This window comes from Heloderma suspectum, chromosome 10, assembly GCF_057233095.1.
Source record: "Heloderma suspectum isolate Gila_16-S chromosome 10, 16-S_ref, whole genome shotgun sequence".
In the NCBI taxonomy this organism is placed as follows: Eukaryota; Metazoa; Chordata; class Lepidosauria; order Squamata; family Helodermatidae; genus Heloderma; species Heloderma suspectum.
Genome location: NC_139467.1, coordinates 10,134,887 through 10,148,571, shown reverse-complemented (window position 1 = coordinate 10,148,571; position 13,685 = coordinate 10,134,887).

Here is a 13,685-nt window from a genome sequence, read left to right as displayed (position 1 = left end):
CCCCCGAAATCGGTGGCGGAACGGCCCCCCACGCCCCCGCGGGACGGGACTTACCTTAGGCGGATCTTCCTGGTGGCGGTGGCTGCGGCAGCGGCTGCGGCAGCAGTTCAGCGGCGGCTGCGGCGGCAGTTCGGCAGCGGCGGATGCGGCGGCCGGTCTTCCAACCAGCTGCCGCCGCCGCCGCCATTTCCAGGTAAAAACAAAACAAAACAAAAAAATGTGATAGGCTAGGTAAATATTTACGTAGCCTATCACGGCTAGATTTTTTTAAAAACACCGTGATAGGCTATGTAAATGTTTACATAGCCTATCACGGCTGATTAAAAACACACACATGTGTGTACACAAATGGCGGTGCCCATGGGCGCCGCCATCTGTGTTCCTTATTTTGGCACGTCTTAGTCTACGTAAACATTTATGTAGACTAAGACGGCAAAAATAAGGGGAACGCAAATAGCGTATGCTATTTGCGTTCCCTTTATTTTCGCCGTCTTAGTCTAGGAAAATGTTTACGTAAACTAAGACGTGCCAAAATAAGGAATGCAAATGGCGGTGCCCATGGGCGCCGCCATTTGCGTACGCGCGTTGTTGTTTTTTAAAAATCAGCCGTGATAGGCTATGTAAACATTTACGTAGCCTATCACGGCTGACTGCAGGTACGCAAATGGCGGCGGCGATGGCCGCCGCCATTTGCGTCCCTGCTAGCCAGCGGCCGGATGTCCGGCTGCTGGCGGAGCCGGCTGGCGGCTCTGCAGAATCCCTGCGGAGCGGAGCCGGCCAGCCAGGATTCCGGGGGGGAGGAACAGAGCGCCTCCCCCCCTGGCCAAGATTCTGGGGGGAGGGAAGGAACGCCTTCCCCCCAGCATCAGCATAATCCGTGGAAAGGTAAGTACCTTTCGTACATCCCTACTCCCACCATTCTAGCACAGGAAAAGAGAACAGGGCCACAGCAACACATCAGCTCCCTCAGGAAATGTATACAGGATTGCCTTTTCATGCTTTACAGTGCAGGGAGAGTGGTGGAGGAGACATTTTTATAGCAAAGTTTCTTTCACATATTGATGATCTTGGAAAAAAAGGAGGCATATGGATATAGAGGCAAATGAGAAGCAAGATGATGTCTTGTTCAGCTGTTGCATTATTAATAATATCCACTGTAAGTGCTGGTTTGCGCCAGTTTTTAGGATTTATCACACAATCCTATGCATGTTTACTCAGAAGTCAGTCCCACAATGTGTTGCAGAACCCAGAGTCAGAGAGACCACGGAGTGAAGGAAAAAGAGATTCTCTAACGCGCGGGCTTAAGGCTGGAATCATTTCCAAAGAGCCAGAAGCCCCGAAATACATCAGCACATTGTTTTTATAGACATTGTGACACATATGAAACGGCTCCTCCCCCCCCTCCCGTGTGGGGTTGCAGTCCTCAACATTTCTTCTCCTAGCACCATTGTTTATAATACAAGAACTGGGTTATAGGGTAGCCATGATAAGGAGAGAACAGAAGAGAACAGCAGAGAACAAGATATACAATTGTATGACCTTTGACAAGATAAGGAATTCCTGTGTCTCATCAGCTTACAACAATATATTCAAGGGAGAAAGAGCTCAGCAAGAACATGAAGCATGAGACTGCATGAGGCTACTTAGTCTGACCCCCAATATGGCTGCTACATTCCCCCCTTAAATGCATAATTTCATTACCATTATAGCATTTCTGATAACTATACAAAGCTTTTTGTGACATACATATTACTTAGCCTCTTGTTGGGCTATTAGAGCGTAGAGGGCAGCAGTTTTACTAGCTGAGACATAAAACAGATTGGTTAAACAGCGCATAAGACAAGGAACGCAGAGACATAACAGAACTTTTATGAACAACACTGGTAGAATTAGGATGAACAATGCTTCAAGCCAGCTAAGCTCTGGAAGCCAAGGGGTTAACTAATTGAGCTAATTGTTTTGTCTTATTGTTTTGTTAGCTACTATATTGTGCAGCTTGTTGATCTGTTCATCTACAGCATTGCCATTATCAGTTAAGTTAAAACAACAGAGCTTTTGGTGTGTCTCACAACTTAAATGAAGAAGGAAGAGGTAATCTATACCAGCTCTATTTTCTAGAACTGCACCTCTTAGATCATGCAACTTTTTATTTAACAATGACAATGCTCGTGAGGTGGCATTTATGCTTTTGGCTAAGCTGCAAGCTAACCAGTTGATCTTTAGACCATCAGCCAAGGCTAAACCTGGAACCCTAACCAGTGACATTGCTAAGGCCAATTTTTCTGAGTCAAAATATAACTGCACATGACTATTACAATTTTTAGTTAGTTGGAGTGCTCGAGGCTGCCGTCGACGGATTTTCTCGGGCCACAGAGGAAGAATTGGCACCAGTTCAATTGGTGGCTGAGGCAACATGGGTGGTTATTAGACAAGTTGGCAGGAATGAATGACCAAGTGCGGGAACTACATGTCTACAACCATCCATGAGGCAAAAGTATGTGCACATCATTAAAAGATATGTTTTGAATTTTATTACAGTGGAAGGGGGCTAGGGATAGCTTTATATTTTCTGGAAAATTTTTGACAAGCATTCGTGCACACGTAGCATTTGTTTCAGCAATGATGAGGGTGCGTAGAGTGAACTCTGTAGGGGGTAGGATCTTTGCAACCACGCCCCAATTAGCATTTTGGGAATAAGTTAAACTTACACCATAAACTCTTAACATGGTATCTTTTTGAATTTTCCCAGGATGTCTACAGACAGGTATTAAGCAAGAGCTAATAAGCCTGTTTTCAGGTATACCTCTTGGCAAACAAAAATGTTTTACTTTCGTGATGTTAGCCAGGTAAAGCCAGTAATTATCAGCAAATCGCTGGGACAAACTTTCTCTTTCAGGGGCTGGCACCTTTTGCACCTTATTAAGGAAACACAATGCAACACTACTAACACTACAACACGCATGTTTGATCTTCTTTGGGATCTGACCTTATGCTGGGCAGCTATTCACCTGGCAAGCTGCAGTAGGGTCTAGTCCCCTTCTTCAATTCTCCAGTTGCAGGTCTGACCGTACGCAGGGGGACAGTCTCCCGGTGTGTCCACAGTAAGGTCTGGCCTGAGTCTTCTTACTGCTTTTTCAGAATGATTTTTAAAGGATTTTCAGGATTTCTGTTTACAGTCTACTCTCCTCCTCTCGCTCTCTTGACTCGTGTCCAATGTATCCAGGGTTTAACTTTAGCTGCTTTCATAGCTGCGGGGGTGGAAAGTATGACAGTTTTCAGTCTTCTCCATCTGGGATTCAAAGGGTTATTTTTCCGTCTTTAACTCATACTTTAACTCTTGGTTGGAAAGGATGAACTTCTGTGATGGGAATGGTTTATTTTCTAAGACAAAGCGACGCTGGGCTTGAAGAACTTTGCTCAGTGTTTGGACTTCTTGTTTAAGGCTAGCGTTTGCTTGCTCTTGATGCCACTCCAGTGTCAATCATTAAGTCAATGTCATGGCCCCTCACAGTCAATGTCACGGCCCCTCTCAAGCTGTCTCTCTTTTCGCCCATTCTGGCCCCTTTGGTTTTCTCTTTTGTGTATTTGATTTATTTTATTTGGGCATTCATGCCACTAATGTCTATCTTGTCCACACTGGGTACACTGGTTCTTTTTTAAGAATCTTCTGCCTCTGCAGGGTCTTCTTTTCTTCTTTTGTTTACGTCTTCTTGGGCCTCTGGGTCAAGGGGGGTGTACTGGCGATAGGCATCTGAAAGACACTCCAAGTACGCTCTGGGGCCTCGGTGGCACATTGCAGCACTTTAGACACTTTGGTCATATTAACTGACTTCTTCATACCTGCCTTTACGGCTTTTAACAGCAGGGTTTGATACTGGGTGGGGCGCTCTAGCCCCACTTGTGTTTTGGGATTCCAGCGGGGGGGGGGGGGGTTACTTACAAGGTGACTTTATTGGGTAACTTACAGCACACAGGCGTACTTAATGGTTGGATCAGACAGCTTCTCTGAACCATGAGCTATTGGGCTAAATGGGTTTTTATACCATACATGTTACCCATGAGGCAACACAACCTTAGCAAGCATTTTCAGCATAGGCTAGAAGTGTTTGGTTCTCAGGCACAGCTTCCTGTAAACAACTTCGCTTCCCAAAGTGCTTGATAACACTTTTATTCATTAGTATGGGAAGACAAATTTTTTCTCTTTCTTTTGCTTTCTTTTTCTTTGCTGATCTGCCTGTATTGCAGATCATGTTTCAAACTTTTTATATAAAACTTTCTGCTCCATGCACCAGCCTTGTCTCTTTATTTGTCTTTTTCAAGTTAAACTCACTTACTTAAACCTTTCTGCCTTACACTAGTCCCAATGACACACATTTGGGATAGGCTCTTCTTCTCCTTCTAGTAACATTTTTTTCATCTTAAAGAACTATTACATTATTGTGGCTACTTTACCCCAGGTAATAAATCAGCTGCTTTTAATTTACCCTGGGGGCAACTATGGCGAAGCTTCTTTTCTACAAATGTTTTTTTTTCTTTGCCTCTTGCCTTTTCTTTCTTCTTGTCATCTATTGGGAACCACACTTAGTATCATTTGGAGTTGCAACTAACACTAATCTGCAAATATCACATATATTTTATGATATCTAAGAAATCATAAAATATATACAACAAACTTTTTCTGCAATTTAACACAATGAACGGAAAACACTTTTTGCATGGTAAGGCATGAAAGCTCAGGGCCCATTAAAATTAAGGGACGGGCATACCCACACACGCAAAGAGTTCTAGGTCACCATTTTTGCCTCGGCAACTCCATGCTGCATGAGTTCTGGCAGAAGGAAATCTAAAAGTCATAGATCAAACTCAGCTTGCTGTACACTGAGCTGACTACAAATACAGACACACGGTCCACAGCGATGAGAGTTCAAGTTTATCAAAAGCTTCACAGCACTGTCCATGGCAAGTCTTTGACATTTTAAAATTTTTGTTCATGTGCAGAGTGTCTCTAAAAAGCCCAGATGATGATGGAGGCAAACAGAGAAGGCTCTGGGCAATGAAGATGAGATGTTTCCAGCAAAGGCTCTCCACTTTTGCATCAGTTTAAAAAGGGAAAGTGTGGCCCTACACCCCTTCTGACAGACAAGGGCCTTTAACTTTTTAGCAAGGCCTCTGTCTAAACAGAGCGGCACAGCTCAGCTCTCTAGCCGTGACGCTTTAACTTGGGCAACTCTTCTGTAAATTTTATTCTACTTCTGTCAGGTTTTCACAGACATTTTAAAAACTTACTTTTTTTCTCTCTCTCTTCTAACCTGGTACACGAAAGCACTGAAACACTGAGTGCCGAAACTCAGGACGCTGGGGGGTGATGGGCATCGCTTTATACTTGCATTTTTCAGGCAGCCATTAATCTTCGGGGAGGCGGTGGGGTGATTTGCAGGACTTCAAAGGCAAGCTTCTCAGTTTATTTGTATTTGTAAATCCCAAGCTTAAAACAGGACACGATGAGGTACAGGGCAACAAATAACTCAGGTCAGCTTTCTTCGCTGGGGTCTCAAACAGGAAAACAGTCTTAATTTAAAGTTGTAACATCACTGACAGCGTCAGCCAGCCAGCTACACAGATCTCATTGTTTTTTAAGACAGTTGCTCTAATATCTTCTTTTCTTCTCAATCAGGTTGGGTCTCCCAGCTTACACAGTTTATTGCAGCTTTTAGGAGCATGGTAGTAGCGTGATTTTGGCTTGGCCAGGAACATGCTGTCTGGTTTCTTCGTTTCTTCAGCACACACACTTAGGCAGTGTAACACTGGACACTCAAATCAGTGAGATTTCTTCATTGCAGGGAATCCCACGGCAAAAGCTTAATGGTTACGCTCTTTAGAAATCATATAGCTGATGGTCAGTAGCTACAGGCTCTATGAAATTTTAACACAGTTCAAAGCTAAACACGGTTACCTTGACAGAGATCTTCAACGTGGTCTCTCCGCTTCATTCTGCTTTGGGACAGTCTTATGGCACACTTTTTACTCGAAGAGGGGTCTAGCCTGTGCTCTGGGGGCTGATTCTTCACCTTTATTTTCTATTTTGCCTTCATCTTCTGGGTCTTCATTTTTAGTTTCCATTTCTTAGGGATTTCATCTCAATTAGGCAAGGTGATGATGTTGCACAACTCAGAACGTTGTGGGCAATTTTCCTGCCCCCCCTCTCTCGGCGCGCTAGGCTAATAGCTACTTCTTTGGCCTTACACTCTCACGCTCCCACACTTTGTTAAAAGCCAGACTGTCCTGCAACATTTTTCTAATTAACAGCCTCAGATCTTGTTCCTTTTTTTTCCTCTCAGCTTGACCTTGAGCTTTTTGCTGTTTTCTCTCTCTATTCTGAATCTTTTTTAAAAAAAAACCTTTTTCCTTCTTTGTTTGACATACATCCCAATGGGGTGCAAGGTTTGCTTCCCCCACCACCCATAGCCTCCCTCCTAAATTGAAGACAGACACAATTAGGGAATGGGAATTGGTCAGTGAGTAAGGGGTCTCACTGGCCGACACAAGAGGATTTTACACACCACGCACTTTGCTACTGGCCTGGGCACCCGGATGGTCAATGGTATGCGTCAGAAACCGCAGTAGCCACTCACACAATCATCAATCTCTCCACTGCATCCATATGTCCCTGCCACCCACTTTTCCCACTTTTTATCAGAGCGGAAAGCGGCTTCCCCAGCTTCCTCAGCTTCCTACTGAGTACTGGCGCCCACTTGGGGGTGTGATCAGGCCCCCCTTCTACCCGCAAGGAGTAGGTTCTTTTTGTATACGTATACCACCAACACTGACCTTCTTCATAAGGCAGGGCCCTCTTTTTTTCTGCCCAGTGGCCTTTCTCCCTAAAGGCGGGGCCCTCTTTTTCCCATATACTTGCCTTTCTCCTGAAGGCTTCCAATGTGGGTTTCATCTCAATTGCAGCTGTGATACAGGCTGGGCTCAAGTTCCTTCCTCCGCTTCCCAAGGTTCTCTTGCCGCTCGCTGCCGTTTGGGCGATCCCGGTGCAGGCTTTCTCCCATTCACTCGACAAAAAGGTCGGTGGCGCCAAGAAAGGGAGGCATGTGCCGAGCTCATCTTCCCGGTGCGGCGATCAAGAGCAGGCAAATGCCACCTGTCTGGCTCAGAGCCTGCCACATCCGAGTCACGGCACCATTTATGTTGCAGAACCCAGAGTCAGAGAGACCACGGAGTGAAGGAAAAAGAGATTCTTTATTTAACGCGCGGGCTTAAGGCTGGAATCATTTCCAAAGAGCCAGAAGCCCCGAAATACATCAGCACATTGGTTTTATAGACATTGTGACACATATGAAACGGCTCCTCCTCCCCCTCCCGCGTGGGGTTGCAGTCCTCAACATTTCTTCTCTTAGCACCATTGTTTATAATACAAGAACTGGGTTATATGGTAGCCATGATAAGGAGAGAACAGAAGAGAACAGCAGAGAGCAAGATATACAGTTGTATGACCTTTGACAAGATAAGGAATTCCTGCGTCTCATCAGCTTACAACAATATATTCAAGGGAGAAAGAGCTCAGCAAGAACATGAAGCATGAGACTGCATGAGGCTACTTAGTCTGACCCCCGATATGGCTGCTACAAATGTTCAGTTGCCAACTGGGCTTTCTCCCAGGTAAGTGTGTATTGCAGCCTTAGCTGCCTTCCCAGGGTCTCTGTAAATTTAATCTCAAAGCCAGGTATCTGAATGAATTAAATAATTAATCACTTAGATTTATATACCACCCAACTGACAAATGCCATGAGGACCATTATGAATTGTCTGATGCATTTTTATCTTTGTTCATGTGTGGCCATGTGTGCACATTATAAGAAACCATGCAATGCACAGATGTTCATTTTGCATGCTAGGACGGCCTGTTTTGAACTACTTATAGCACATTGTAAGAATCAAGATTTTTCAACTATATCTATTCTTAACTTTATTTGATTACATTTCTATTTTACCTTTTCTCGAGCAGCTAAAGTTGGCATACAAGATCACCGCCTGCCCTGCCCCCCATTTTTATCCTCACAACAATCCTATAAGGTAGGTCAGGCTGAGAGGCTGTGATTGGGCCATGGTGACCCCATGAGCTTCATGGGGAAGATGGAATTTGATCCTGACATCTGAGTAATGTATAAGAGTGTGTGCATGGGGGGGGGGGGGCTCAAAGAGCACATGCAGCCCCCCCCCCCCGCAATTTTCCCAGCTTACTTGTCAAAATGCCCTGGGCTGGCCCTGGCTGACAGCCATTGTAAAATGCATCATCATACCCATATCTTATAAATGTCTCACTAGGAAAAGATTTCTGCTGTGGCATCCTGGCTGTGGAATGAGCTTCGTAGAGAAGCTCCCCTGGTGAATACATTGTGCTCTTTCCGGCGCCAGGTGAAGACCTTTTTATTTTCCTAGGCATTTTAATATTTTAGCATCTTAGTCTTTAAGCTCTGTTGTTTTAAATCTGCTATTGTATTTTAAATATCTGCATTGCTGCTGGGTTTTACTCTGGTTATACTTTTATACCGTTGTTTTAAGCTTTTATAGCTTATATTGTATTTTATGCTGTATTTTGTGGTTTTAATTTTGTGAACTGCCCAGAGAGCTTTGCCTGTTGGGCAGTATAGAAATGTAATAAATACATAATACATAAAAAAGATTCCATATAAGTCTCTCAGATTATCTCCTTATCCAAAGGTGAGAAGAATGGGCTTGTCAAAAGATCCAAGTGGGATATGCCATAAAATGTGGTGCTAAGTGGAGCTAAGTGGAGTGCTCCAGGAAGTTCCTGGAACTGAAGCCTTGTAGTGCTGTTTAGGCTGGGGGAGGCGCAAGGTTCTGGAGTGGGGAAGGGATAAAAGATATCTCTCCCAGCCCAGATTTCCCCCTGCTGTGCTAAATAGTGCTAGATGACTGCCAGCCCCAACCCTAAGCATTTTTTTAAAAAAACAAAAAACCATACAGTGGAGGGGGAACGCAGTTGGGGAACACACAGCTCCCGAGAAAGCAACGCAGGAAGCTGCCTTATAGTGAGCCAGACCCTTGGTCCATCTAGCCCAGTCAGCACTGACTGGCAGCAGCTCTCCAGGGTTTCAGCCAAGTATTTTTCCAATGCTACATGGAGGTGGCAGAGATCGAACCAGGGCTATTGCAGGGGCCGTACCACTGAGCTACAGCCCCTCCATTTCCCCAACATACTTGCCTTCCTGGACACTTGTTATAAACAACTGGGCTCAAGAAGGATGATTTCTTCTCTGCCCTCCATTTCCTTTTGTTGTTTGTTTTTGTTTTTACGTGTATGGCTCTGAGTCATACGTTTAACTGTACACTGACATACGTACGCTAGCATTGCAGGTTTAACTGCTATCCACATCCTATTACTTCAGAGATGCTTGTCAGGCAGTTTTCTTGTAATTCACAAGATTTACTATTTCTGCATACCTGCCGATGGTGTACCTTGAGCATGTACCTTGGGAAGCCATGGCCCCATTTCACTTCCAAACTGATAGGCACTCAGCCACCTGAGTTCACCATTAGAGGGAACAAGTGAAAAGGCCTGGCCCAATGGCTTTGTAGAACCCCCTAGAAATGTTCCTAGAAATAGGAAGTGAACATACACTGGAATATATTTCTACATGTCAGCAGAGGAACATAGTTACTAGTTCAGAGTAGGTGGCTGGTCCATTTAGGTACACTGGAACCAAGAGATGTTGGGCCTGCTATTAGTTTAAATTAAGTTATGTTTAAGTGCACAGATGACATGTAAAATGGGTAAAAAAGAATCAGAATTGAACACTTTCTCCCCTTTCTTCCATGAACTTTAAGCTTCTTTGCAAACTCAGCCATTGGTCTGTTATGGATGTGTGAGACTGGTGCCTGCTATGACAGTGGACTGGATGAGGGTTATTAAATTGAAACGCAATCCAGACAAGACCTGTTAGTGGGTAGTTCTTCTGACTGGATGGAGGGTGCTCAAACTGTTCTGGATGGGGTTGCACTCCCCTGAAGGAGCAGGTTCATAGCTTGGGCATTCTCCTGGAGCCATCTTTGTCCAGCTCAGGTGGCCTCAGTGGCACGGAGTGCCTTCTACCAATTTTGATTGGTGGCCCAGCTACACCCCTCTCTGGACAGGGATCAACCTGGCTTCAGCTGTCTATGCTCTGGTAGCCTCCAAGTTAGACTACTGCAGTGCGCTCTACACTTGGAAGATCGTTCAGAAGCTGCAGCTCATGCGAAGTGTTGTGGTGAGATGGATAAAAGCAACAAGACAGTCCGAATATATAACACCAATTCTGGCCTGCTCGCACTGGCTGCCTGCATGTTTCTGAACCCTATTCAAGGTGCTGCTTTTAACCAATAAGCCTTACACACTTCAGGACTGCAATACTTGACTGAGTGCCTCTCCCAGCATGAACGTATGCTACGTTCTTCACCTAAGGCTCTCCTCCAGGTGCCTCCCCCAAGGAAGGCTTGGAAGGCGGCAACAGGAGAGAGGGCCTTCTCAGTGGTGGCCCCCCAAGTATGGAATGATCTCCCAGATGAGGCTTCCTGGCACCAACATTATTATTTTTTCAGTGCCAGGTCAAGACCCCAATATCCAGACCATCCCCGTCATGCCTCGAGGCAATGGCCAAATCAAGGGTATGCCCTGTGCTATGTGATGGGCTGGTGACAAACTGAGATAGCCCCATGCTTGGTATGGACGACATGAAGCCCCTCTTATTGCGGGTTTTCCTTCTTCATGAGGGAACTCAAGCATGAAGTCATGAACAAAACATCAGTGCTTATTCCTTTTGAAAACTTGTGTGGCGCTTCCAACATTGCTATGATGGAAAGGTTTGATTTAAACCATTGCCTTTGTTCTATACTTATCCTACATGGAAAAATAGTGACCTCCTCAGCACTTCAACACCTAACTCGATTATCCCTTTATGAACTTTAGTTTGAGTTTCTGAGACCAGCACATTTTACCTGCACCTTGCACAAAAACTACTGGGCCAAACTGTCTGAGATTTGGCAGGTGGGATGCCCTTTGGGGGGGGGGATGGGGCCCAGATTTCAAGTACTTCTGTGGAAGCAGTAGAAAGATATAGCTCTTTGCTTTGAGAGGTTTCCTTGAAAAAATCAAATTTCACCTGCACCTAGCACAAAAACTACTGGGCCAAATTGCCTGAAACAGGGCAGATGGACACTGTTCCACAGGGCCCGAGAGTTCCCCAAATTTCATGTATGTATCATGAAAACTGAAAAGGTTATGGCTGTTTGTGTTTTCCCACACCAGTCAATGGGAAAACGCCCCAAACAAGTGATTCGGATGTCCGAATCCGAAGCGAAGTGGCATCTGAAGCAGCATCTGAAGCAAAGCAGGGGGTCCATGCACAGCCCTACTTCCTAGGCAATCTTCTTTTCGCTGGAGCAGCCTCATCCCTCTTTGGGGACTTCCTAGTTGTCGTCGTGGGCTGCGTCCAAAATGAAATGCCTCTGTGTGATGCCCTTGTGCCAGCCAAGAATGCAGGGCTGTTCCTCTCCAACTTTATGTCAAAAGAGCAAGTGTTGGTAGAATGTCTTTTCATTAGCAGCGTACTTGTAATCAGGTTCTCCCATTGTTCAACTGGTAAAATTATATATGCCTTTTAAATGATACTTTTTAAAAAACCAGGAAGGCCTGAAGCATTTTATTTAAATTTTTTTCTATCAGACTGGAATTCTCAGGTCACTCATAATGTAGCACATTTCTGCACATCTGCTGTTTCCTGTAGGAAAGTGATGATAAATCGAGGATAACAAATTCTTGCAGAGGTTCTATTATAATTAATATTAGGTTATGTTTATGAGATTTTGTGCTTTAGATATGAGATTCTTTCCTTTTGTTTAAACATTTCATAACTGCGGCTATTTTAACTTATGTTTTGTTTTTGTTTTTTAGTGATATTTCTTCTTTTGATTTTAATTTGGACAGTTTATATAAATGATGTGTTTGAAATTATCTTTTAACTTGTTTGCTCTGTGACTGTAATAAACTGATTTGAATGGTACTAGCTAGTAGTTTGAAAGCACTGCACACTTCCGAGATGCTTCTTTGGCATTTCTGTTTTGGGCAATGGGATGTTAAATGCGCAGCAGAGTGCATCCTTACATGACCAAGAAAGGATCTAGGCACTGGTTCTGTGTAGACAGATGGTCCCTTAGTAAAGGGTTCTCTAGTCTACTACTTGTTTAATTAAAGGCTGCATTGGTCCTTGTATGTAGGGAAGATGGGCAGCTCACAGAGAAGCTGGCTTTAAAGATAAAACCAGCAAAAGAGAAGGTGAACCCAACAGTTCCTTCCCTCCTTGCCATAACTTTGGAATGCTTCTCCATAGGCTCAGCCATTAGCCTGTTGGTCACATTAGTCACAATTTCATGGATAGTTTTATGACCACAGCAGGAACAGCAATGCATTGTCAAGCACCTGTCTCAGGGTCTGCAAGTCTTTGCCATCATGCTTCAGCGCATCTTGACAGCTGGCTTACTTGTTTGGAACAGGGGCCAGGATTTCCAGGAGGATGGGTCTCAAAGGACGAAGCAGAGCATTTTCTGGAGACTTGAGGGAGGATGTCTTGGTCCTTACAATCACTCAACTGAGGCTGGAAGGAACACATCTCATCGGAAAGAGAAGAGCGAGTCGATGGCTTGCGGGCCAAGGAGAGGACTCGGGGGGGGGGCATTGGTGGGTTTGTCTGTTATCTCTTCACCTCTTCATACACAGGCTCATTTCTGTGTTGTTGTAAGGTCTGAAGAGAAAGCGGAGATATGTCAGGTGGAAACAGCAAAGTCAAATGCATTTTGGTTTGCATTTGTGTTCTTGGGCACCATGGAAATATTGTTAAAGACTACTGATTATTTAGGGAAGCACTCTATATTTTTGAAAGAGAAAGAATACCCTAAAATGTTAGAAATCTGCAAAATGTATACTGGTTGAAGGATCTGGGTTTGCTTTGCTTGAAATGTGGGGTTGTGCATAGCACATAGTACACCTGGGTGACCACATATAAAAAAAGGGCAGAGCTCCTGTACCTTTTCCAGAGAATGAGTGGATGTAAAGATGTGAAAGATTTTAATTTTTTCATTGATTTTCATACTGAAACCTCTAGGGGACAATAAACTGCTTTTTGGGGGAAGTTGTTTTGGTCACGACATCCTGGAGAGCTCACTTCAGATAATACATGTTTTGGAAGAGTTATACAAGAGGCCAGAGGATTACTTTTGGTTGCCTTCCATGAGAAATAAAATATTTTGTTCCTAAGTTAATTTTGATGAAGTCTTGAAACGAAGTATAGTCCAGATCTCACCAAGAACAATAACCGTCATATTATACCTTCCTTTCAGATACAGCATTATAATTGCAGATATTCATCCTATATAATGGCTTTGGCTACGATGTGTGTCATTTTCATATGTGTTTCTTGTGTTTTGATGTGGCAATATATTGTATTGCCATTTTGTGTTAGCAGTATCAACCACTTCACATTCTTAACAGGTTCCATTGACTTATGTGGGGTTTTGTTTTTTGTTTGTATTCTGCGGGACATCCCTTTTTGTATGTGTCATTTTTTAAAGAAGCCACTGATCTTGGTTAAAAAGCTTGGGAAAATAGGACATACTTTGCCTGGCAA